Genomic DNA, 16,194 nt, shown 5'->3' on the forward strand with positions numbered 1-16,194 from the left:
CAGTATTGTTCTCAGACTAAAGCCAAAACACAGCACTGCACCAGCTACTAGGAAGGAGAAAAATAACTGTTACAGCTGAACCCAGGACAATGTGACATCTTGCAAATAGTGAACTCACACTAGATCAGAAAGTGATATAAGTACTGAAAGTGTTTTTCTGGGACCAGATGATGTGGGCTGAGCTAGTACAGGTAAAAGCAATTTTTCACAGGCAACATTTACTCTAATAAGCCATATCTGTGTCCTGCACTTGTGGTCCCTGGCTTACGGGGAACCTGCAGAGCTGAAATCTGGCTGCGTCTGAATGCCTGAGCACCTGTGAGGTTTCCAGTGACTCTGCTGACTGGACCTCTAGAAGCGGAAAGCACAAATCCAGAAAAGGCTCATGAGGAAGTGTTCTGTGCATAGCAATGCACATCCTGCATCTGAACGGTTCATGGAGAAAATCCTGGAGAATCAACCACCGGCTGCCAAGCATTCTGATGGGGAGGATTGGGCAGCCGGCAGTCAGAGTTTAAGACAAGAAAGGCTGAGGAATTTGCAAAAGCAGCATGAGTGGGTGAACTGATAGCTCTGTCCTGCAAGGTAATTTAAAGAAAAATCTACTGCTGGCCCACAGAGCTAGTATGTGTTGTGTGTCCAGGGTAAACATACGAACAACAGTTGGCTGCAAGAAGGAGGCAACCATATCTTCATCCAGAGTTCTCGTGCAGCCCATTGCACTGAGCGATGTCATTTCCCTCAAGTTGTACAGCTGTTGCACAAGAGGAAACCAATAAAGCATTATCTCAACCATTTAGACGCTTTGAGGTTGTGCTCTGCCCACTCAGGATTCAGGCACAGATCTCAGTCTTTGGGAGGAACAAGTTCATGTGCGTCAGCTGAGCCACAATAGCAAACTATGTTTTCTCTCAGTGTAAAAGGTGGTAGTTTAAGCATCAGTGGAAGGCATCTGACCCTGTGCATTTGAGACTTGAAGTATGCATGATCACACTGTACTTCAGCTGGTGCAGAACTTCACCAGCACAGGAGGTGGTCTTTCCCACCTAGTGGGTAACCCTATGACTGCAGCAGCCGTCAAAAAGATTGTATATGAAAGACTGAGTTATAAAACTGTCAGCCTGTCACTGCTGCATCTCCATGTGCAGAGAGCTACATTGTACAGCAGGGAAAGCAGAGATGTTGGCTTTGGAGGGCACTGAAAGCCTTCCTATGTGGAGGATGCCACAGAAATGAGGTTCTCAGCTGTGGCTGGGAAGCAGACAACTGCTGGGGACATTTGTCTCCTAGTGCAACAAGGACCTTGGTACAATTCTGCGACGATGTGCATTTAACCCAGGCAAGTCCTTTCCTCATCTCTGCCTGCCACAGAGAGGGCAGCCTGCATCCCCACACACGTACCAGCAGGCTGCTGAGGTCTGGAATGCCAATCTCTGCTGCCTCCTCCCCCCACACCCTCTATCGTTTGGGGCTAAAGGAGAAGACAGAAGGTCTTGATGATACTGGCTCTTGTGAAAATTCTTTTGCCTGCTGCATGCTGGATAACTACCCCACGCAGTCCAACTAGAATGGAACAGCAGCTTTAATGTCCACTTGTAAGAGTGGTTTTGTGTTTACGAGCTTCCAGCTTGTCCTTACCGTTGCTTCACTTGATAAAAATACTTGTAACTGGTGACTGTACCAGAGGACATTCAAAACCTGTGAACTAGAGAGAGCACATCTTGTCTCTCAGATGTGCTGCTACATACAACAGAACAGACAGGAACCTTAACTAGTTCTGTTCTTTTCTGTTGAATTATTTTTGCTATAACATCAGTCCCAGAATACTATTATCAGCTTTATTCCTTCCACACAATATTGAAACAAAAGGTCTGCAATGTGTGTGATATATAACCTTCAAAACTCACAGAAAGGAAACTTACATGTTCAATTTGGGCTGGGAGTCCAGCCCGCTCAGTGCAGACATTGTTTAGATCCTCTAGGTTTATCCATGAAAAGAGGCCAGCCCTCTCAAAGTAACCTGTGCTGCTCATTTAGAAATAGAAATGAGTAAGTGCCTCAAAGGTTGTCCAGAGATGCCCAAGGGCAGACCTATTTGCCTTCCGAAGGTCCATTAGACATTAGACATATTTGTTCTGCCCTAACATTACATTCCTCTCTGTACTGTCCCTAAATTAAGGGGACAATGATGTTGGCTTAAGAATAGAACTGTCAGAAGTGTTGGGATATTTAGGGAGGACCACTGTCATTGGAATGCTGTTGCTGTTTGTTCCCTTCTGTGTGTTCTGTGTTGTCTGGCCCCTAACACTGTTGAGGTACCTCAGCCACACTGGAGGTGTCAAACTCTGTGCAGGGCAAACAGGATGTGGCTCCCCCCTCGAAGATGTCAAAGTCTAGTAAAATGGAAAATGACTAGAAAATAGAAATAACTTTTCCACCAACTGTGATTGTGTGTGTGAAGTTGCACAAGCAAAAGCCATTCTGACCTGCAAAGGTCTCTTAACTGCAAAATCACCACCCCTTGTAGAGGCTATTAGCAGGTTATTGCAATTTTTTATTACAAATGAGTTAATGAGTAATGGCTTCTATAACTTTCTTCATTGGGGCATTTACTCAACTCTTTGTAGTTCTTAATTTCTTGTTTCATTAATTTTTTGGATTGAGGCTTGTGTTGGGCACTTTTTTTTTTTTTTTGTTGGCTCTTTTTGCCAACTTAGCAATTATTTGTTAACTATTTTTCATTAAGATCCTTAAATTCATCATATTCCTGGTTTCTGGTTCCTGCTAAAGCTCATGCTGCCTAGTTCCTGTTCTCATCCAGCAACTGAAATTGCTTTAATATGTTGTTACTTCAGTTCTTCAACTAACACAATAGTGGTCCTTCCAACAGATGATCTTCATGAATGTAATTTCACTGTAATTTCTGCCCACATGAGACACTGAAGAGCAAAATTAACTCAATCGTTTTTGATTTCCAATTCTACACACAGTATAAAGTCTGGTGATAGCAAAGTACATTTATAAAGAGATTCCATGCCTATTAAAACTTCATGTGAGTTGTCATGAAGATTAAGCCTTAAAGTCTGCAATGGCAAATGAAACAAGTTTCTAACAATAGATTTGAGCTTTTTTCAGTGTCTTCTTTACTCACTGGTTTGCTACAGAAGAATTAGTCTGTATGGACACTTAGACTGCACCCGATGTTCCTTGCTTTTCTTCTGAGTTCAGTTCTAACCCTACCATTGAATTTTGCTTGGGGTGAAGGAAATTTGAACATTTCTTGAACTTTTTTCCCTTTGTAATCTATACTGTTCTCAATATCTGATAAAGCTTGTCTTTGGGTCTTTAGCTGAGGAGTTGCAAATGTGGCAGTAAAATGCTAGCAGTGGGTTAAGCTGACACCTGAACATAGTTATATATGAGGTCTGTGGTTTGAAGACGTATTGTGAACCCACTGCTAACTGTGGTCAGCCGGACAGGCTGATCAGTGACTTATTCCCTTGTAATGGTCTTATGTCCAGTAGCTTTAGTGTTGAGAGAAGGGTGAACAAAATTCCCCATTCATAATAAGCTTTTAAAATTGACAATTGATATATATGTTATTTTAGAGGTAAAAGTTCAGCTTTCTTTCCTAGATGAAATGTACTAGTATCTTGCACATGTTAAGTGCAGTAAGAAACAAAATAAAGGTATGGAAAGTGAAAAGGAGAGCAAGTATATTTTAAAAAACCCTAGAATAACAAGGCATGCAGTCAGGAGTCAATCTGCCGGACATTGTCAAGAAACAGTGGGCACTAAAATTTACAGATCAGCTCTCTAACCTGAGAAAGCATTTCAGATGAGGAGTAGATTGCATTTAGCCTCTTCTTATCATGCCATATAGGGCCTTCTTGGTTATTTAAAATACTGTTTTTCAGGTGGAATTGAGAAGATGAACAGGATCACGTATGATATTTCTGTATATTGTCTTGTTATTGACTGATGATTTCTGCCTTTGTGATGGGAATATGTGCAAGGCAGAGCAGTTGGCATTTTATATTTGTACTGCCCAAAATTGTTACAATGGATGAAACACTGAAAGGGACAGTTTTGTGGCCATTTCTCACTCTTGTTGGAGCATTTTCCATAGCAATGTCTAGTATTGCATTGCTTTCCGCATCAGTTGGGGTATGTTTTACTTGTCCAATATGTCTGCTTGCAACGTGGAAAAGTATTCTGTAAAAATACAGTTTGACTGATGGCCGTATCTTCCTCCCATGTCACATTTGCCAGGACGGCTGACTGTTTCACCCTAGATTTTAGTAAGTCCTGCCTGCAGAGCCATCATAGCTGCTGGAGATGCCGTTCTGCTGCAAGACATACTCTGTCTCCCCAGAACGCCAGCTAAATTTTCTTTCTTAATCACATGCTGCTGACAAAGGTTCATGAAATCCCAAGAGTGCAGCTTGATATTAAGATAAAGATCGAGGTTCTGGCATGCAAAAGGAATGACTGTCTTTTGGAAGACACAGAGACTAGTGTAAGGGATGCTATTTTCAAGGCAGACTTCTTACATGAAGCAAATGTTACAGTGCTACTATGTGATATTACAGGTGGGAAGTAAACGGTAGGGAAGAAATGGTGACATAAGGGTGTGGCGGTTTCTGCAGCAGGCTCCTGCTTTCTTGCATCTATGTTGCACCATTACAATCAGCAGTGTGCATACTTCAGGCAAGCAAGGTTTCTCTGCTGTGGTTGTACTGGGTCTCATGGGAGTGGAGTTAACATTCTTCATAGCAGCCCATATTGCATTTGTAGCTAAAATTGTGTTGATAACACACCATGTGTAAACTATTGTTAAACAGTGCTTGCAAAGCACCCAGGCTTTGTCTCTACTCCCTCTCCCATCCAGAGACTAGGCTGGGAGCGGGCAAGAAGCTGGGAGGGCTCATAGCCAGAAGAGCTGACCCCAAGTGATGAAAGGGATATCCCAGATCGTTTGACATCGTGCTGAGCAATACATAGTCAAGGGGAGGAGGAAAGAGGAATGTTTGGAGTTATGGTGTTTGTCTTCCACAGCAACCCTTATGCCTGCTGAGGTCCTGCTTTCCAGGAAGCAGCAGGACATCTGCCAGCGGGAAGTAGTAAATGAATTCCTCTTTTTGCTTTGCTTGTGCATGTGGCTTTTGCTTTGCCTAATAAAAAGTCATTATCTCAATCCACGAGTCTCTTCACATTCTGTTTTCTCCCCATCCTGTGGGAGAGCGAAGTGAACGAGCGTCTGGTTGGGAGTTCGGCTGTCGGCCAGGGTCAACCCACTGCAGCGATGGTAGGTTTTTTACCTTGTATGTGGTTATTGACACATCAAGATCTCAAAAGTTACATTGCTTAATGCAACGATGTATAACAGGGCAGACAGCCCTGTTATAGTACTGAAATACATGGAAAATTACTTTCAGCTGTTTTGTCCAGGGAGTAATTGGTAAGTATATTTAGTATTGGTCCACTTTTTAATCCAGTAATATCAGAGGAAAGAATCTAAACTTCAAATACACAGCAAGAACAACTTGTTCAAGTTGTGAATGTTGTATTTCAATTGAAATATTTCTTCTCCCTGTGTTAGTTACAATGTACTTGGGCTTCAGCTGAGGGGGAGAGGCAAAAAGACTTTTCAGATTTTTCCTGCCCGTACGTACCTTACAGACTAAGTAGTATTATGACTTTCTTTTTAATCATTAATTACAGTAGACCTGCCAGGTACACGTGCTAAACTTCCCTACAAAGATTTATTGCCTGTCACCCACACCACCCAGCTCACGTTAGCCATCGTTTTGTCACTGCCCAACAAACCCACAGGCCCCATGTGAGCACTGGACAGCTCACAAAACACTGCTGATATTGCATAAAGCCATCAGATCCACAGAAAACCTAAGTTCTAAGAAAAACAGGTTTTCCCATGATCTCCCTGCTTACAAGTACTTGAGCTGTAAATGACATTTCTTACATTTACAGAGAGGTGAGTGATGGTTAGTGTGACCATCTGGTTTCCCCAGTATTCACGACACTAACACTCAAAAAGCACAAGTGCCTGTGGAAAGTGAGTAGGAAAGTCAAAGGTGACTGAATATACATGAGTTTTCAAACACGAACAGGTTTTCAGACATTGCTCCTTTCCTCTGTGTGGGTTTGCGGTGCTGAGAAAGAGAGAGCTCAGTGGATGTGCTGACCTCTGGGAACTGCAGGAACAGCTTAAACAAGAATGATGGAAATTCATCTTGTGCTCAGAAACTTATACATCCAAAATTTATCTTCATTTCTGTTTAGAAATACAAATATGTTAAAATTTCCTCTGAAATGTGAATTCTAAATTAAATATTTTTGTTACAATGTTTATTTTTTCTAAAGTGTGTATCTTTTGGTTTGTTTACATATGTGCTTTTTTAATATAACAGTATGTACAGCTACTGACTTGCGAAGAAATAATACAGAAGTAAAGCAACAAAACAGGTTTTAAAAATCTTCAGTTAACAAAATAATTGCATTCCAAACAAATTCTGTCTTGAAAATATTATTTGGAAGATTATCAAACTTCGTTCAAAGTGTTTTCCCTCTGCTGAATATTGCTACACTTTAAGCATTTAATGGAAAGAAAATATATTTTCTAATGGAAAATCTTTTAGACAAAAGCCTCTAATCAGTTGTTACCTGGTAAGTTTACTAGATGGTGTGAAAATGGTCTTTTCTAATTTTTGGGATCATCCTGTGGTGAAGAGGTGATTCAAGTTGGTTTCTGCTCACATAACATTTATTGAAATATTTGCTTTCCTCATCACTCATCACAGAACCATTAGCATTTTGTATGGGACTTCCGTATTATAATAATTATTTTTATTAAAACAACTACTTACATTTTATAAGCAGTTAACAGGTATACACACACACACTTGCAGATGGAGTGTTTTTGACTTTGAGTTGGAGTGACTTGCATTTGAGTTCTCTCTCAGTTAGGCTGAACTGCCTTCCTGCGTCAAATTCCTGGCAAGGCAATGGTTTTCAGATGACAATGTACATTTTTTACAAAACATGCATTTTAAGCTTGGTGCAGGAGTAATAGATAACTTTTTTTAAAAATTATTTTTTGGATTATGTTTCATGTCTATTACCAATGGTTGAATAGCTGTTGCAGTTCAAACAACTTCACAAGTATTTTCATATACCAACTCTATTTTCAACTTCTGCATTCTTGCTTTAACTATTGCCTATGACCATTGATTTTCTTTTTAAAAGTTTTCATATGAAAAAAGAGAAGTTCATCTGGATGCTTAACTGGATTTTGTTGCCAACTGTTTGTAACTTAACACTGTTGAGGATGATTCTGGTGGCAAAGAGGATTGCAGGAAAAGGCTACCAACTTCAGTGAGCCAAGGAAGTACTTACCAAGTCCTGCACTTTACAGCTGTAGTGGCATTGCTGTGATTTCCAACTAGTCACCATTCAGCCAATAAAGGTACAGTAATGCAATTATGAAGCAGCTTGCTATAAAATCATTTATTCCTTCTCAAGTTTCCTAAAAAAATTGCTTATTCTTAAAAAATCCGCAAGATTTGTATGTTGCAATTTTCATAGCTGAGCATTTTGGGTTAGTTTTGTGGTTTGAGGTGTTGGGTTTTTGGTTTTGGGTTGGGTTTTGTTGGGTTTTTTTTGGGTTTTTTTTTATTTTTAATTCAAGTTGCATGTTTTTAAACTAAAAGGTTATAAAATGATGATACTGACTTACCTGTCTAAACAGTGGCTTGGCAGTTGTCTGTATCACATTCTCACCTTCCTTAATTGAACAAAATGCTGTCCATGTTCAGCTCAAATTTACCTCCTCATCCTTGAAGCGAACATCTCCTTGGCAATAGCAGAATTTCTAGTGGCAAATGAAGGACTCCCACAAATACACTATCTTTCGGTGAGAAATGGTTTGCAAAGCACTACATGACATTAGATTGATAAGATATTCCACCCTGTAACTGTATAAATGCTGACAAAGTTATTTTCTGCATCTCTTAATGGCCATGAAATAGTTCTTTTAAAATACTAAGACTTAGCCATGACCTTAACCAGTGTAAAGCCAAAGGCAGTTTAATGAGTTACTCCTAATCTAACCTGAGTAATGAATGCCAGAATGGACGGCCTTACCCAAAGTTTGTAGATTACTGTCTATTCCTATCAAAGAACAGTAGAGCAGGTTTGGTTTTTTTCTGCTCAACTATAAATATTTTCCACCTTTTAACATGAAGTACTGCAGTACAGATAGCAGTAAATGTGAAGATGTTTTTAATAAGCAGTTTCCAGAAATCTATGTTCATTAGCTGATCTCAGTTGTAGGTTTCCTGCCTTTTCTTGACAACATACATACCCAGACTGAATTCCCATAAGGTGGCAAACTGTTGAAGCATTGCCATTCACTTACATGGGCTTGCAACAAGATGCCATGTTAGATTGTGGGTGGCTGGATGCACCCTCTTCTTCCTTGTGAGGAGGAAAATCTGATGAGTCCTTCGGGAAAAGCTTGAGAAATAAGTCATGTTGAGACTGCAAAAGTGACAATGAAAAATTCAGAAGGAAGTTGAGTGCATTTCACAGAAGGGAAGAGCACTGTACCTTCCAACCGTCAGTAATAATTCTTCAGAGATGATCACACACCACAGTTAGAAGCATATTCCTGCAGGATTTTCTTTACCTACCATGTCATTCCACCTGAACAGAACTTCTGTGGGATCCTGACTTTCATATGGACATTAACCTGTATTTTCTTCACTACAGAAGTTCTGGATACCTTCATATCCTCAGTGCCAAGGAATTTCAATAGCGTGAAGTGCAAAGTTTAAAAAGAACAAGAAGGAGCAAACCAGACAGAAATCTGGAAAAACAACACTGTTCCTAAGGTTATAGTTTTTAAAAACTGATAAATAAATCAGAAAAAATCCCCTTCAGCCCACAACATGACACTCACTTCTCTGGGCAGAGAAGGGACAGCCATTCACACTGCAACTCGTGCATGTTTCTGAAAGCACCTTGTAAATGTAATTCCTGCTTTGATCTGAAGGAACAAAGCTGGACTGTTATTCTCAGAAGTCTCTAGCATCAGCTGCAAGAAGGTCTCCCCCAGGTTCAAATGGAACAGGGGTTTTGCAAGTAAAAATTCTGAAGATGTGAGATAAATATAAGACTTTAAGAAAAAATTCAGTAACGAATAGTCCATTCATGGGAACGTAAAGCTATAAACAGACCAGCAGTTTTCTGATAACACAGTTACTTAATTACAAAACACACACGCACAATAAAGAGCACAATTTGAATGTTAACCCACATGGCATAAAGTGCTTAAGATGATGCTATATTTGTAAACAGGACATTAGGTAGATTAGCATAATGCAAAGCAATTCAATTAGAGACAGAGTGACCTTTTACAGCTTGTACTCAAAAGCAGCAGAAGGAACCTCACCTCTAATGAACGTTTATCTATCTCTACTTTGTTGCTGCTTTCTAGCATTATCTAAATGAACGTGTCTTTTCTATATTGCAGATGAATTTGGATGTCTGTAGCCTTTCAACAGAGATACTTCCCTTTCTCGGCTCAGTGTTCCGAGTATTGTCAATGAGGTCATACATATGTTCTCAGTAATATAATGGTAGCTTCAGCTTAACCATCAAGATATTGATTTCACCCTTGGGAAACTACCAAGCTGGGCATCATTAAAATAACATTTGCCACTTCACAGTGATTGCAGTAATGCAGTATCTCCTCTGGTGCACCAGAGAACAGCATTCCCCCCTTACTGTCCTTCCCACAGTGAAAGCTGTGTGTTAAGTGGTGACAATCCACACATTAGTTCACCTTAGTACATTTGAAATCAAAATTACAACCTAGGCTAAGATGTGGTTTCTTCTAGAAGCAAAGGAGAAGTCATTTAAAAAACTGTACTGACTTCACCTAAGAAAAATAACTATCATTTAAACATCAAAACTAATGAGTACCATGTGATCAAGATCTGTTTTATCTCTCTTCTACATGATAAAGTGCTATGACCCCTTCACATCATGCTGGTAAATTGGCTCAATAACGACTCAGAAAATGCCACCTGCACTTCCCACCCAGCAGCTGAGTTTTACTGCAAGTCCTTTAATTGGAAATACAATTTTCCAGTTGGGCTTTCTTTTATAACAAAGGTTTTGTTCTTGTGAATACCTTGTACTTGCTTTCTTTAAAATATAATGGTTGGCGCATAGAGTATGTGGTTCTGAAAAATATCCTTCAGTATAACAAATACAGCCCAGCATATAGTGTCAGAAAACAGCTTGTTGAGAGCAGGAGCCTGTTTTCGTTAACATGGGAGAAAGGCGCCTTGCTATGCAGCACTGGATAGTCTCCAGGTACAGCTGCTTGACTCTAGAGGAGCTCTCAATGCTGAAACATGGGTGAAACAATGAGCAGAAATAAATCAGGGGATTTAATTATAGGAAGGCAAGGTGTGGTGGATGGGAAGCGACCGTGGGGAGGGTCTGTGATTGGTGTCATGTTCAGTCAGGCTGTGCCAGCCACCTGGATGTCTGGGAATGCAATCAGAAAGCCTGGAGAGTTGATCAGTTGAGGAGTACCCCTGCTAAGCACCCAGGCTGCACTCCTTCCCCAGAGGAGCAGAGGGGGTTAATGAGTACCTCTCATCCCAGCCGGGCGGGTGGCAGGAATGCTGCTGAGTCAGGGGGGAAACCATGAACTCGCTGTGGGGACTCAACAGAGACCTAAAGAAAAGCTTTCCCTCCTCCTGGAAATCCCCAGCTGAACACAGGGCAGGGAGGGTGAAGCATTTCTGCTACTTTCCAGGACAAGGAGACCATATATGTACATCATCTTGGGGTCATTGTTAAAAGGGATATTTCCATCCTACTCCTCACACAAGTATGTTCAAAGCAGGAATAGCTAAACTTTTTTCCAACTAAGGCATTTCTAGCTTGTGAGGGACTGGAGACTCCAGGTTTTCAAGGAGGATGAAGGGTACTAAAGAAGGCACTTCACTATGGGTTCCTACGGACCTTGGTCCCTCCAGCCCTGCCATGATGATTGCCCAGGCAGCATATATGCTGGTTTGCTCATGAGCTTCTTTGTGTGGTGGACCAACTAACTCCTCCCAGAAGGAAACCCAGACCCAGTGGATGAGGACTTAGCTCCACGATCTGCTCCATGCAGCCAACAAGGATGTGAGCTGTGAAAGGGTTCACCACTCAGCTCAACAATCTTTCAACATTATCTATGTAAATCTTGGGCTTCCCTACATTGCCTGCATGCATGACAAACTGCTGCTTTCCTGAGATAGAAACACCATGCTCGTGGCTTGTCAAGGCTCTTTCTCTCAATATACTTGACTTATTTTGAACTGGTACTAAGAACAACTAACATGTTGCAGGGGCACAGAGGGGAAAACAGGGGCTGAAGTGGTCAAAGTCATCCCAGTATGCCCTCTAGACTCCACCAGACAGGCAGCTCCCACCAGATGGCACGCCACCTTGGTACAACAAGATGCAACCACTGTGCTCAGCTGCGTCAGCTTGCATTTCAGAAGCTGGATCCAGCCTTTTCTAAGGCCAGAGATGCCACCAAAAGGTCTGATGCCACTTCATGTAAATGTGAAATGCAAGCAACAAATTTTTTGGTGAGGAGGTCTTCACAGGCCTGCCACTCCTGGTCGACGTTCAATGTCCCTCTGGTCTGGGACTGGGGATCTATCTCGAGCCCAGTAGACTAGTGAGCCCAGCTGCCACTCCACGTTCTCGATGAAACTAGAAGAAGGGCCACCTCACCATTGGATCTTCATCCCTCATGATCCTGAGGAGGTGGTGGTTCAGAGGGAAACCAAACCTCTGGGAGCAGGTTAGAGCTGATGCTGGGTGAGCCAGGCTCAGGGGTTATTTGTTGCTAAGACAGTTACATGTGCAGAGGTGGCAATAGGTCCTTTCAAGAGGAAGGTCCATGGATGAGCCTTTTGACTGAGCTTGTATAAACCAGTTAGTGCCCTCCTGCCATGGCCCACTGGCTGGAGCATCAAAGTGGATCCTACCAACAGCTCCTTCCCCAGCCCGAGTAACCCTGACTGTGCAATGTAAACCATGTGGATAAACAGACCCAGTAGAGTGGTATTGCAATCATCTATCACCTGTGTGACCACAATGGATTTTTTCAGCCCTTAGATCAATGGCTCCATTAAGTCTGACACCTTTTCTGCAGGGAAGTGCCTTCGAAGTGTTGGTGATGTGGCTTAAAGGGGGCTCCCAGTTCCTAGCCAGGCATCTTAAGGGTGGCCTTCCATCTTTATACATTTTGCATCCTGGGTTGAAGATCTCACATGGTTAGTCCCAACAGTGGCAGACACTGGTATCCATAACCCCAAACCTTCCCTGTACAAGGGAAGGACTGCCGTAGGTTGCAATCAAAACTGAGGTTGTTTAGCAAGTGGGTGTGTGTTGGGGAAAGCTAAAAGCAAGTGTGGTCTAGGAGTCAGTTGTTGTACCTGCTCAGGTGGCAGGCCTCATGCAAGCATGACCTATCCCAGCTGGGCTCCCCCAGGCTGAGGCTCTCCCAGTGAAAGGCTTCTTCTGTCAAGTTCCAAGAAGCTGTGGGTGCAAGCAGGGTGGGAACAGTTTTGCCAGGGAGTAACGATGAAGGTGTGCTGCTTTTTTTTGGCATGCTCTGTTGTGTCCCTTGCAGACTGCAGCACAGGCAGTGAGGAGACAGGGGTACGCTGGTGAATGGATATGAAGGGCACTGGAAAGGTGACAAGGTTTGTTCTGAGTTTTGCTGCAGTTGGCCTGTTCCAGGGGGGCTGATCACGAAGAGTCTGAGCATGAGTCACCCCTCACCAGCTGGTCAGAGGCTCCAGGCTCCCTTCATGGATTATAAAGGCTTCATAGATGTAGCCTAAATGTCTCTGTAAGCATCAGCACTCAACTGTCAGTCAACACTACTACTCACAACTTGTCATTTGACAAAGTAAATTCTTCTGAATCTGATTTTCCAATAAAAGCTTCTAAATCTGTACGTTTTTTTTACTTGCTGGCGGGTAGACATCCAAATGGTATGCTGTCCAGGGAGAAATTTGTGACTAAGTCTTCCTGGAATTCACAAAATGTACATCTTCCTACTTATTCCACTTTGCAGCTCATTGTCACGCACATACCCTGAGCCTACTGAACGCAAAGGATGGGGATTCATGGAAAGGAGGAAAGGAGACTGTAGCAATATCACCTGATTTCACCTATTGCAGAGTATGTTCTTAGAGAAAGGCCCAAGAACAAGGTGCGCTCACAGCTGGAGTGCCCAGGGATCCAGGCTGGAGCACCCGTCACAGTCAGGAGCCTGTAGCTGGCTGAGTCAGCTGCTGCCCAGACAAATATCCTTGTCCCTGGATACTCCGAAGGAAAATCTCTGCCATTGAGATGGCTTGTCCCCTTGCAAGTAGGAGTCACACCTTTCCTCCACACTAGTTATTTGAAAGAAAGTTTAGACTGCAAAGATCAGGACAGTGTTCACGAGTCAGTAAGTCACGATTTTTCCCCCAAAAATCTTTAATCAAAAAAACCCCTCCCTGCCAACTCTACTGTAGATCAACATTCAGATCAACATGGTAAAATAATTGCTCCAAATTCATGTTCCTCTATTAAATGTGGGTCTGACCAGTTCCCATTTTGTAACAAAAATGCACACCAAGACTGCTTCGGATAGCATCTGCTTGATTTTTATTGGTCTGAACTGCCCTACAAATCTGGGGTGAAAGCCCATGCTTGCAGCATCATTACAGGCACGTAGAAGGGGAGGAGAGGCAGAAGGTAGTGAAAAGAAAAGTCTTCAGATTTACTGTGCTAAAAATATTGGAAGTGGCATTCTGATCTTACAGGTTTGATGGAGCAAAAGGGGAAGTTTTAGTAGCATTTAGTGGTTTGAGTGAAAAGGAATGAAGATTGTGGATTTTTAAACAAAAGCTTCCCTATTTCATCTATTAATAATTGATGTTACCTAGGTGTTAATAAAAACAAATAGAAGACACAGAGCTTTGAAAAGGGTGTCTTAAAATCCTTTCACTCTCTGTTCACACTGAGCTTTTTTTGCCCTACATAATCTCACCGTTTCTTCAGCTCTTCACTCATCCTGCTCTCCCTAGTCTGCAGGGTTTTCTAGCCTGCATTCCTGATGGAAAAAAATAAATTCCTAGGGGAAGGGACAGTCTTTTGCTATTCATTAGGACAGAGCCTTGCTCAGTCACTGGGATCCTGATCTAGAAGCATGACCTGTAGCTGAGGTCCCAGTGGCAGTGATATGAAGATTGAGAAGAGCCACCCTTGTCTCTGGGCTGGCGATCACATGGTGCTGAGTCTCTACATGGTGCAGTGCACCGCTGTCCTGTCTGCACTGCTTCAAGTGCTGCAAGCAGATGGTGTTAAAGGGCAATCAGCCTCTCCTTGTTGAGGTCTGTAACTCCATATGTGCTGAAGTCACCTCTTAAAAGAACACTAAATACTGTCTTTCATCTTACTTCACAGCTGCAGGCCTGAGCAGCTGCATCTCAGCCATCACAGGGAGGGCTCATATGGGAGGCTTCATAAAAATGCCACTGCAATCTAAAGCAAAAGAAATGTTGTTATTCTCAGTCCCACTCCTTCACACTGTGAAAAGTCAGGCCTGCTGACATGCAAAGTCAAACATAAATTACATACACTTGTAAATTATTCCTTTGTTCACTTTTACTTTTGTTGGAAATATTCTTATACTGCTACATTTTTACTCTCAGTAATGTTTGATGCCAAATCTGCTATGGGTCTATAGTGTGACTCGTATAATTCATACTTTACCTTTCTTCAGACAATGGCATTAATATTTTTCCTCTTCATTGCAATGGAACATATTATACTTAAATTTTCAAACACTTATATAATGTTTCACTTTTGTCTTGGAAATCTTTTTAAAGTGAGGCTAAAGCTTTTGCTGGGACATCAACTTTCAATTTGAACCTATGTCTAAGACCTTTTGACATCCTTTTCATGCCGAATATCATTCAGTTTCTCCCTTTCTGGGTAAACTCCATCCAGAATCTCTTTGGTGAAAAATGATCAGTGAATAAAACCCTAAGTGTCTGAGATGGGTCTCATATGCAGCCCTTCAATGGTAAAGTAAAGGTAGTTCTTCAGTCGTGCTGACTTCATCCCTTTGGGGTTTTTCCATCCCCTCAGACACGTGGTACACTCTGTCTTTCCTTTTTCTGATGCAATGCAGCCTACATTATTGAAACACTCCACTGCTGATTTACTAATTAGCCTTTATTACCAGAATTGGTCTGACCTTATCTACCTTCAGTACTATTCTTCCTGGCTCTGTTCCTCCAGAGCATTCTCATCTATTCCCATGTACAATGCACATTCAGGAGCTTGTTTGGGTTATGAGTCAGAAGATAAGCCCGTCTCCCAGGCTCCAGCTGTAGCTGGAAGGCTCTTGAGGCTGCAATCTCCAATATTCTTTACAGTAATTGTTATTTTCTTTACAAAGTAGATTGAGGGATCAATATCTAAAAGCAGTAGAGATATTATTATAATTTGCCTGGCATTTGTAATCCAGACTATAGACTATAGAGAAAATTTTACAGGCATAGAAGTGCATGCCCTGAACAACACAATGGTTTTTTCTGCTGTTAAGCAGAAGGTGAGTGCCAAGAGTCTCTAGCATGAGGTGAAGAGTCTGGAGGCTGGGTAAGGTTTGTTCCACCATGTACTTCTTACTCTGAGAAGCATGATGGGGGTTGGTGGGAAGCTGTTGTCCCACCTTCTCCTTCCTGAGCAGCTGTGCCAACAATGCCATGACATAAATAATCAAAATAACATGAACTTTAAACCAAACACTAACCAACCCAGAAAACCTCTCTGTTGGAGTAGGCAGCGGTAAGCTGCAGTTTCTCACAAACATGCTTATCTGCTCACCAGTTTAGGTGGTGTGTAGGAAGCCTGCCCAAGGGGGCTGATTCACTAGCAAACATCAAGATTACACCAGATTACAGTCAAGTGTAGCTAAAAGGCTAGAGCTGCCCACAGAAACTGATGAGTTTAGCCACACAATAAAATGGGTGCTACCACAGAGTGCTGGGCAGAGCGCATAGGAGTTTGCTGGTACTTGGGGTTTCATACAGG

This window comes from Strigops habroptila, chromosome Z (assembly GCF_004027225.2).
Source record: "Strigops habroptila isolate Jane chromosome Z, bStrHab1.2.pri, whole genome shotgun sequence".
Lineage (NCBI taxonomy): Eukaryota > Metazoa > Chordata > Aves > Psittaciformes > Psittacidae > Strigops > Strigops habroptila.